We start from the raw sequence: 11651 nt of genomic DNA on the forward strand, positions 1-11651 counted from the left end.
AAGGGCAAAGCTCAGGCAGACCTAGCAGTAGGTAAACCGAAGTTTAAGAAGTCGGGATCAGGTAAGAGTGGGCCTGGTGAGTCGAGCACCTCACCAGGCGCGACAAAGAGCAAGACCGGTAACATGGAATGCCACCATTGCCACAAGACTGGGCATTGGAGGCGTACATGTCTTGTATACCATGAGGACATAAAAGCAGGTCGCGTTACTCCTGTTGGTATGTCTTCTTCTTCTTCTTCTTCTTCTTTTATTCATATGATTGAGATTAACCATGCAAGTTACGGAACTTGGGTACTAGATACTGGTTGTGGTTCTCATCTATGCAATCATGTGCAGGGGCTCCGAAACATCGAACCCCTCGTAAAGGGTGAGGTGGACCTGCGTGTCGGGAATGGAGCACGAGTTGCTGCCGTCTCGAGGGGAACATATGTGATCCAGCTTCCTAGCGGATTTGAGTTATTTTTATATAACTGCTATTATGTACCCAGTCTATCCAAAAACATTATTTCAGTTTCTCCACTTGACAAACTTGGTTTTTCATTTGTAATAGAGAATAATAACTGCATTTTCTCATTACACGATATGATTTATGGCAAGGCAGTCTCCATGAATGAAATTTATGTTTTAGATCAGACCACTGAAATATTGCACGTAATGAATAAAAAGTTAAAGGTTGGTGACAAAGATCAAACTTATCTATGACACTGCCGTATGGGACACATTAATGAGAAACGCGTTAAACAGCTCATACAGAATGGAGCTATCTCAGCCTTTGATTTTCAATCTTTTGGCACGTGTGAATCATGTCTCATTGGTAAGATGACTCAAATTTCCTTCAAAGGTGTTGGAATGCGCGCTGCTGACCTATTAGGACTCATACATACGGATATGTGTGGACCTATGTCAATCACCGCACGAGAAGGCTATAGGTATTTCATCACTTTCACGGACGATTTAAGTAGATATGGCTATGTCTACTTGATGAAGCATAAAAGTGAGTCCTTTGAGAAATTCAAAGAATACGAGAATCGGGTCTGAGAACCAATGGGTAGAAATATTAAAACACTACGATCGGACCGTGGTGGCGAGTATCTTTCACACGAGTTTGATCAACACCTTAAGGATTGTGGGATTGCCTTACGATTAACTCCACCGGAACACCTCGGTTGAATGGTGTGTCCGAACGGAGAAATCGAACACTACTTGATATGGTTCGATCCATGATGAGTCACACCGTGTTGCACGATTCATTGTGGGGTTATGCTCTTCGTCATTTGCTCTAATACTTAACCGAAGTCCGTCTAAAGCTGTTGACAAGACTCCATATGAACTATGGAAGGGAACGGTCCCTAACTTGTCCTTTATACGGGTTTGGGGCTGCGAGGCTTATGTCAAGTGGAGACACGAGGATAAGCTCGGCCCGCGATCGGTCAAGACATACTTTATAGGTTATCCTAAAGGAACATTTGGTCATTACTTCTATTCGCCAACCGAACAACGTGTATTTGTTGCGGCTAGTGCGACATTCTTAGAGAAGGAATTTCTCGAGAACGCGAAGAGTAATAGAACCTTCGAGCTATCGGAGATTCCAGAACCAAATGCCGAGCAACCATTGGAGGAACCAGTTCCTTCAATCCCGGCTGCGGTTAATATTCCTGAGGAACCTAGGAGGTCGGGAAGAGTCTCTATTCCTCCGGACAGATACATTGGTATGGTCGAGGAACATGACATAGATGACATTCTGCTCTTAACGAGTAGTGAACCCGCAACCTATAAAGGTGCCATGACTAGTTCCGACTCAAAGCCATGGCTTGAGGCCATGCAATCCGAGATGGACTCCATGTATGAGAACAACGTATGAGATCTTGTTGACTTGCCTGCTAAGGTTCGTCCCCTTCAATGCAAATGGCTTTACAAGATAAAGCATTCTGTGGAAGGTCAACAAGATATCTATAAAGCACGACTAGTTGCTAAAGGTTTCACCCAAGTGCCAGGTTTGCACTACGATGAAATTTTTGCACCCGTAGTCATCTTTGCGTTCCATTCGGATTATCTTAGCAATTCTTTGCTTTTCATGACTATGAAATTTGGCAGATGGATGTGAAAACCGCCTTCTTAAACGGTTATTTGGAGGAAGAGTTGTACATGGTACAACCCGAAGGTTTCATCGATCCTGAACATCCTAAGAAAGTGTACAAGCTTAAGCGTTCCATCTATGGACTTAAGCAAGTTTCTCGGAGTTGGAATCATCGTTTCGACCAAGTGATAAAAGAAAATGGATTTACTCGATCGGTCGAGGAACCATGTCTATATATCAAGTCGAGTGGGAGCAAGATTGTCTTCCTAATATTGTATGTTGATGACATACTCCTGATTGGGAATGACATACCTCTCTTAACTTCGGTAAAAGTATGGTTGAAGAACCATTTCCAGATGAAAGATCTGGGTGAGGCACAAAGAATTTTGGGCATCCGTATCTATCGAGATAGATCACGTCGGATGTTATCTCTCAGTCAGGAGTCTTATATAGACAAGATTCTAGAGAGATTCAGCATGACTAACTCCAAAAAGGGGTTTCTTCCTATGGCTCCAGGGGTGCATTTGAGCAAGTCTCAGGCACCAGAGACATCGGAAGAGAAAGAGCGCATGACATGGATTCCTTATTGGAGCGTAATGGTGGAGGTGTCTTATGTTTTGAGAGACTCAAAGATGAAACCAACAACCTATAGGGCTGTTCAGAATCAAAGTAGCAACATCTTAAAATAAGGACTAAATTCTTGGACAAACAAAGGAAATTAAGGCTATTTTTGTGAGGTAATTTTCTGAAATAAGATGCAACAAAGCAAAGGGATATAATTATCAAACTAATAACCACAGCAAGCACAGGAGATTAGCTTAACAATTTGGATAATTTAAACTGAAGTTACCACAGTCTAAGCACAGGCAACTACACTTTAAATCAACAACAAGGAGAAAATAATCCACAGCAAGCACAGGATTATTCAAGCCTTGCCACAAGTTAATGATCAATACCTACTGACCTAGCACAAGGTATCACCATGCCTGACTCTAACTACAGCAAAATGCACAAGTTAAGAGATTTAAATTTGAGAGAAAACTCAACTTTTTTTCATTCAACATATTCTGAATATTACAATGGAGAATGGCTCTTTATATAGAGCTTACAAATGCAGCAAAATAAAACCCTAAGAAGAAATCTAGCCATTGATGTAAAACTACTTTAATCTAAGGGTTGATTTTGAATAAAGTAAGAGGACAAATTGATAGGATCTGAATGTCAACTATTAAGACAAATAAGAGTTGTTGTAGTGTCTTCTTTTATGGCTCAAAGCTGGTCCTTGCAGTAGAGAACAGAAAAGAGGAGACAAGGAGAAGAAGAGGACAAGCTGTCACTTTCATTGTGTCTCCTCAAAAGTAATCTGCTTTTGATCACATGTGAGGGTCTCCTTTTCTTGTTTTCTGATGCTCACACACTTGGAATCATTTAAGATCATTTGGCATTCCTGGACGTGCCACTCAAGCCATGTAATTGGACAATAATGCCTCTGCTGCACACATAATGCAAAACAGACAACTTAGTAACATTCAGAAATCAGGCCTTCCTTGCAGGAGCCATAACTTTCTGTTCAGGATGAACTAGGGTGTCTCCCTTATACCATTTGAAAGGTAAATGAGTTAGCTTCCTCATACAGTTGGAATCATTCAAGAATCATGTCTGGATCTTCGGTTATGAGCCTTTGAGTGAGTTCAGGTCAGGATTGAACTGTACAGCAACTTTCACATATATGTGTTGTATTCAGAAACTCATATCTCTTGCCTCAGGATGAAATAAAATGCCTCACAGGTTCCAAATGAAAGCTACAGGAGTTAGCTTTCATGTCCAAAAGGAATCATCTAAAAATATGGCCTGGAACTTGAGATATAGATTTTTGAGTAAGAACATGTCAGGAATGAATGTTCAGCCGTTTTCCTCTGCAGCATCAGAAACTTTAAAAATTCATATCTTGCAACTCAGATTGGATAAAAATACCCATGATAGCTCAAATGAAAGCTAAGGGAGTTAGCTTTCACCTCCAAAAAGAATCAACCAAGAATAGCCAGTAGATTTTGAGTTATTAAAGTTTTAACACTGACAGGTCATTTCAGAAAACTGAATTGCATTCCTGCGTGACAGTCTTTGAAGCTTGATTGTGAAAAATCTGCTCGATGAATATTGCTGATTCCAAAGCCATTAGAAAGTAGACTTCTTCAAGATTTTATACATATAAAGAACACGAATTTTAAGCAAGTAAAACTCATGATATGATCATCTGAAGTTAGACCTGAAATTCTGAGACTGTTGTGAGTATTTTAGGCTTCCTAAGCTTCATTTGATCAAAAGAAAATGCTTCCAAATTTGTCATTGCCTTGCACAAATTCATGGAATGTATTCTTGGCTTGAAAAATGAAGGACCCTCATCCCTAGCTCCTGCTGCAACCTCCCTAGGTTCAAAAAATTTGACCTCAAATTTCGAATGCATAAAAATCATTTACTCAACATGAGTTCACCCTTTATTGAAAAGAAGTAAATCCTAATTAGATTGAAGGCATCCCAATGAAGTTTCAGGAGATTCAAACCCTTTCAAGCTTGAATGCTACTTCAAGAGAATACATATTATGACCTCCACCAGGATCATAAATCAGAATTGTGAATGGCAAGAGTTGTGTTACACCCTTCCCAAACTCATTCTTAAGGGCTTCACTTCCTTGATTTGATCTTCTTGGGGGCTGGCCACAACCACAAGCATTGATTCCTGGATCATGTACCCAAAGAGTGTGTTTTGGCCTGTTAAGGAGATCAAACCATTGCTGATATTTTAGGCCACTATTTTCAGAATTCTCACAAGCACACTTGGGACACAAGAGGACTTGTTGATGCATACTTCCACCCTCATTAATAAATTGTCTTATAACAGTAGGAGGGAATGTCCTTCCTGGATCAAAGACTATAATAACTTTCCTTGGACTCATAGGAGCAACACCCAGAAGTTCATCAACAAGAATGGAGAATTGGACATTCAAGCCACGAAGCAAGTGCACTCTCATTGCCTCTATTTGTGCCCATTCTGTTTTCTTTTCAATTGAGTCCATGTACCCTTTAACAGAACGCCAAGGTGGCTCTACTCCAAGCTTAACAACAACAATATCACATGCTAAGACCAGCAGCATATACTCACTCAAGCTCAGACCATAATGAGCATCAACACAACTAGTAGAGCACAATAATGCAATTAAGGGCCCCCTTTGTTTTTGTGCATTATTCTCAACATAAACATCACCAAAAGTGCTGAAAATCTTTCAAGACCTTGTAAAGAACTTGCACTTGATATCCCAGACATTTCCAACAAACCCTTACAATGAATTTTCACAATATTCACCTCAAAATAGAAGCAATTTCAGAGGCGCGTGACAGGTTTTAATTGATCCATTTCACTATTAAAAAGTAATTTCCACTTTGAATGAAGAAGAATAAAAATTTCAGAAATGGACATCATACTTAGCAGCATAGATAACACCCAAGAATGATATTTGAAACCTCTAAACTTCCCAAAACAGTTTACAACATCACCCCATGGCAACATGTAAATGTTACGATTCATATCACCAATTTTCATGCTTAACATATATGGAATTGTACCCAAATGGTCAAGACTAACTTGTAACCTCACCAACATGTAAAAATGAAAGTGTGGGGTTGAAAGAGTACAAGTTATACCTCCCAAGATGTTGGTTTTGAAGCAAATATCGGTCGGTGCATGGAGTCGATTTGGCACATTTGAGTATGGAACAACCCAAGACTCTTCTCTTGCTTCACCCTTGATTGAATCCCAAACATCTCCACCACTGAACATCATCATGGACAGTCCGGACTTCAAATTTAGAAGGTTAGGCAGCCCTTGGTTCACAACCTTGACTCTAAAGGACCCAAATCGTAACTTGGTCTTTGCTTGCATTATGAAGAAGGTCAAGGTTGGTGTAGGCTTGCCCCTCCTCTTTATCGGTAGTCTCAAATGTGGTGTTGAGTATGGATTTAACCTCAAAACACTGGCTTTCCAAAACAGTAGTACAAGAGCTTTTCATCTCAAGACAAGCAACCATAACTTTTGGCTCAATGCATTTAGACTCATGGTGAACAATATCCAAGCATGGCTTAGCAACCATTTGGTCTAAACCCTTTTCCTTCCTAACTGTTTTGATGGCCCTTAAACTCTCTGTTTCATCTAAGACCTCATGCTTCCTGGGCCTTGCTAAGCTCTCCTCAATATACAAAGCCAAATCAAGCAATTCACTATATGAATGCATCATTTCAAAGTTAATTCTCCTAGCAATTTCAGATTTCAAGCCAAGATAAAATCTGATTACTCCTTGGACAGAATCAACTTCTTTGTCACACACAAAGTGTAATTCCTCAAACAACTTAGCATACTCAATGACACTCAGGGAATTTTGCCTAAGGCTCTTAAGTTCAGCCCATAATTTATCCAAGATAGAACAAGGTAAGAACTTTAATCTCATGTTCATTTCAAGTTTAAACCAAGATCTTATCCTACTCTTCCCTTCCATTCTCCTTGAAAAATTAAGAGTATTATACCACAACAAAGCAAAACCCTTTAAGCAAGACACAACCAGTTCAAGCTTCTGTCCTCGAGAAAAACACTTGCTCTCAAAATAGCATTCAACATCATATAACCAAGACACAAATTCTCTACTGTTTTCACCACTAAACAAAGGAAGTGTAAAGGCTTTACCTCTGCCTTTAAGGGCATGAGAGAACTTAGAACACTTATGGAGCATATGGTGTTCCCCTTGGCACAAATCAGGTGGTTTTGGCTGCCTTGGAGCTTCATGGTTCTTTGGTTTCTTTGTCCTTGTATGCACAACACCTTCATGTCCTCTTCTCAAAGCTTGTAAATTCTTCATAGCTGCTGCCATGGACTTGGTACGAGTGCCAAGTTCATGAGCCTTTATCTTAGGACATGGAACATAAGGGATAACACCCTTGGCAACTGATTTACCCATACAAAATCAGAATGCAACACTTTCAAAAAACCAGAATGTTTTGTGATAGGATTATCCCAAGACTAACACAAAGGTGGAATTGTGTTATAACCTTGCTCTGATTACCAATTTGGAGCGTAATGGTGGAGGTGTCTTATGTTTTGAGAGACTCAAAGATGAAACCAACAACCTATAGGGCATTCGAGAATCAAAGTAGCAACATCTTAAAATAAGGACTAAATTCTTGGACAAACAAAGGAAATTAAGGCTATTTTTGTGAGGTAATTTTCTGAAATAAGATGCAACAAAGCAAAGGGATATAATTATCAAACTAATAACCACAAAGCAAGCACGGGAGATTAGCTTAACAATTTGGATAATTTAAACTGAAGTTACCACAGTCTAAGCACAGGCAACTACACTTTAAATCAACAACAAGGAGAAAATAATCCACAGCAAGCACAGGATTATTCAAGCCTTGCCACAGGTTAATGATCAATACCTACTGACCTAGCACAAGGTATCACCATGCCCGACTCTAACTACAACAAAATGCACAAGTTAAGAGATTTAAATTTGAGAGAAAACTCAACTTTTTTCATTCAACATATTCTGAATATTACAATGGAGAATGGCTCTTTATATAGAGCTTACAAATGCAGCAAAATAAAACCCTAAGAAGAAATCTAGCCATTGATGTAAAACTACTTTAATCTAAGGGTTGATTTTGAATAAAGTAAGAGGACAAATTGATAGGATCTGAATGTCAACTATTAAGACAAATAAGAGTTGTTGTAGTGTCTTCTTTTATGGCTCAAAGCTGGTCCTTGCAGTAGAGAACGAGAAAAAGAGGAGACAAGGAGAAGAAGAGGACAAGTTGTCACTTTCATTGTGTTTCCTCAAAAGTAATCGCTTTTGATCACATGTGAGGGTCTCCTTTTCTTGTTTTCTGATGCTCACACACTTGGAATCATTTAAGATCATTTGGCATTCCTGGACGTGCCACTCAAGCCATGTAATTGGACAATAATGCCTCTGCTGCACACATAATGCAAAACAGACAACTTAGTAACATTCAGAAATCAGGCCTTCCTTGCAGGAGCCATAACTTTCTGTTCAGGATGAACTAGGGTGTCTCCCTTATACCATTTGAAAGGTAAATGAGTTAGCTTCCTCATACAGTTGGAATCATTCAAGAATCATATCTGGATCTTCGGTTATGAGCCTTTGAGTGAGTTCAGGTCAGGATTGAATGACAAACAACTTTCACATATATGTGTTGTATTCAGAAACTCATATCTCTTGCCTCAGGATGAAATAAAATGCCTCACAGGTTCCAAATGAAAGCTACAGGAGTTAGCTTTCATGTCCAAAAGGAATCATCTAAAAATATGGCCTGGAACTTGAGATATAGATTTTTGAGTAAGAACATGTCAGGAATGAATGTTCAGCCGTTTTCCTCTGCAGCATCAGAAACTTTAAAAATTCATATCTTGCAACTCAGATTGGATAAAAATACCCATGATAGCTCAAATGAAAGCTAAGGGAGTTAGCTTTCACCTCCAAAAAGAATCAACCAAGAATAGCCAGTAGATTTTGAGTTATTAAAGTTTTAACACTGACAGGTCATTTCAGAAAACTGAATTGCATTCCTGCGTGACAGTCTTTGAAGCTTGATTGTGAAAAATCTGCTCGATGAATATTGCTGATTCCAAAGCCATTAGAAAGTAGACTTCTTCAAGATTTTATACATATAAAGAACACGAATTTTAAGCAAGTAAAACTCATGATATGATCATCTGAAGTTAGACCTGAAATTCTGAGACTGTTGTGAGTATTTTAGGCTTCCTAAGCTTCATTTGATCAAAAGAAAATGCTTCCAAATTTGTCATTGCCTTGCACAAATTCATAGAATGTATTCTTGGCTTGAAAAATGAAGGACCCTCATCCCTAGCTCCTGCTGCACTTATGCTTCGGCAATAGGATCAATCATGTATGCCATGATATGCACACGTCCGGACGTGGCATATGCATTGAGTATGACAAGTTGATTCCAACAGCATCCAGGTGAATCACATTGGATGGCTGTCAAGAACATTCTTAAGTACCTACGGAGGACTAAAGATTGGGCATTGACTTATGGAGGCGATCAAAAGCTATGCGCAACCGGTTACGCAGATGCTAGCTTCCAAACGGATCGAGATGACTCGAAATCTCAGTCTGGATTCGTTTTTACTCTTAATGGCGCGCTGATCAGTGGAAGAGTTCCAAACAAAGTGTTACAGCAGATTCTACGACCGAGTCCGAGTACTATGCCGCATCCGAAGGCGCAAAGGAAGCGATATGGATGCGTCAATTCTTACAAGGACTATCTGTAGTGCCTAGTTCGAATGACCCGATCACCATCTATTGCGACAATAGAGGTGCCATCTTCCAGGCTAAGGAGCCTAAGTCTAGAAACAAGTCTAGACATGTACAACGGAAAGCTCATCTAATCCGAGATTACGTGGAGCAAAAGGAGGTAGTGATAGAAAAGATTGCTACAGATGATAATATAGCAGATCCACTCACTAAACCATTACGACAAGATAAGCATGAAGGGCATGTTAATTCCATGGGAATTAAACGTGTTCCTGAGTTGTAGTACTCTTTTATGGATTAGATTCATTTTCTTGTGTACTCTATACGACATCATCGTTTTGATATTTATATATTTTGTTTTTCATGTGGAATTGTACGACAATTTTGAATACCACAAAGTGAACTGAACAAACATTATATTTTTGGTCCTTAATTGCCCACTTGAGCTGATAACTCGGCAATTATTTTGTGACGTTGGTTGATGGTGGGTTCAACGAGCCATAAGTCAAACGGTTGGTGACCAATCACGGAGGCGAGTTATATGGATATCTCGTAGGACACAATTGTGACAACGACGTGGAGTCCTAAATGTTTTATAACATTCGGTGCCAGGTCGTGGATAGGACCTCCATGGTGATCCTAAGAGTCGATTTTTTGACTATGTTGTCTCTTGAGATTAAGGCGATTTTGGGTGACTTTGGTTTCTTTCTCACGGTCATCCGTAACAGGGGGCCAAGTAGATTTTTTCCGGGTCATTTCATGCTGTGCTTAGATCGGAAGGAGTCGAGTTGAAGGAAATATTCAGCCTTTATCGGGTACTCGATATTTCTCAGGGCCACTCGAGGAGGAGTCAGAATCGAAATGCATGGCCATGCTCGAATACGGATTCGTTTTATCAGTTAAGTTACTCTCTAGTCGGGGAAACCACTCTTGATACAGATCGATTGTAAAATACGACCTTTGCGGATACGGATCTGCAAATTGTTTTACATTGAGTGGGAGAAATTTTAAATGGATATGAGAATCGGTTATCGCACATACACTTGTACGGACAAGTGGGAGTTTGTTAGAGCCAGTGTCCTCCAGTTAGTGCGGATAACGTTATTGCACGTACACTTGTACGGACAAGTGGGAGCTTGTTGGGGCTGGTGTCCTCCACAGTTAGTGCAATGACATATAAATCTCTAAAAGGATTAAAGGGTATACTTTTGTATTATTATCAGTTGGTCCACGTTTATCAATAACGGTTGGCTTGCTAGATAAGTTTGACGTTATTGACATACAGATGGCGGTGATCAACTGGTCCCTAAAAGTCACACCTATAGGATACGTTTGAGAGATGTGACGGTATGAAAATACAGTCATGTTGATGCCTAATATGACTAAGCAGATAGTCGGAGTTATTGACTAATAATTAGTCAAACGCGATGTTGAGATAATTATTTAATACGGATTAAATAATACTGGCTAAAGTGAATTAAGCGATTAATTCGTAAATTGAATATAAACGGTTATATTTAAATTAATGTATATTGAATTAATTATACGATATTGTCATTGTCGGACAAGTATTAATATGTCGACTGATTAGTGTTACTAGTCGATATTTTAATATCCGATATAGAATGATGATTTATAATTAAAACGCGTCATATACATTTTAGCGAAACGAGTCGGACCACGAATTAAATAAGGAGAAAGTGGAAAGCCCACTCCTCCTTGAGCTCACGGTTTGGCCGAACAAAAGGAGAGTCCCTCTCTCCTTTTGACCTAATCATTGTCATTTGCACAAAAATTAGGGTTTCGGAGGCATTCTCTCTGAAATTCTAGATCTCACATCAAAACTCACAAAAAGGCTCTCTCAATATTGCAAGGCAATTAGAGAGTAATTTCTAGCACAAGGGGCATAGTCTCAGACGATCTTGGGTGCAACGATTAGGAAGAAATCTATATTGATTTCTGTTCTTAGGCCGAAATTCACAGGACCCGAGGTTGATTCTTGTTCTTTTATCGTTTTCTCTTGTTTTTCGTTTATGACAATTAATCACATGATAATTTGCGTTATAGTCCTTAATTTTAAGGGGTTTTATACGGATATTACCCTGCAAATCTACATGTCATATCTATACAATAATATAAAAAGGCTACCTTGAGCATATGTATAAGACATGCGACAGCGTAGAATCACTAAGAAACTTTCATTTGATAATATGTGACTAATTAATAATATT

Source organism: Silene latifolia, chromosome 11 (genome assembly GCF_048544455.1).
Source record: "Silene latifolia isolate original U9 population chromosome 11, ASM4854445v1, whole genome shotgun sequence".
In the NCBI taxonomy this organism is placed as follows: domain Eukaryota; kingdom Viridiplantae; phylum Streptophyta; class Magnoliopsida; order Caryophyllales; family Caryophyllaceae; genus Silene; species Silene latifolia.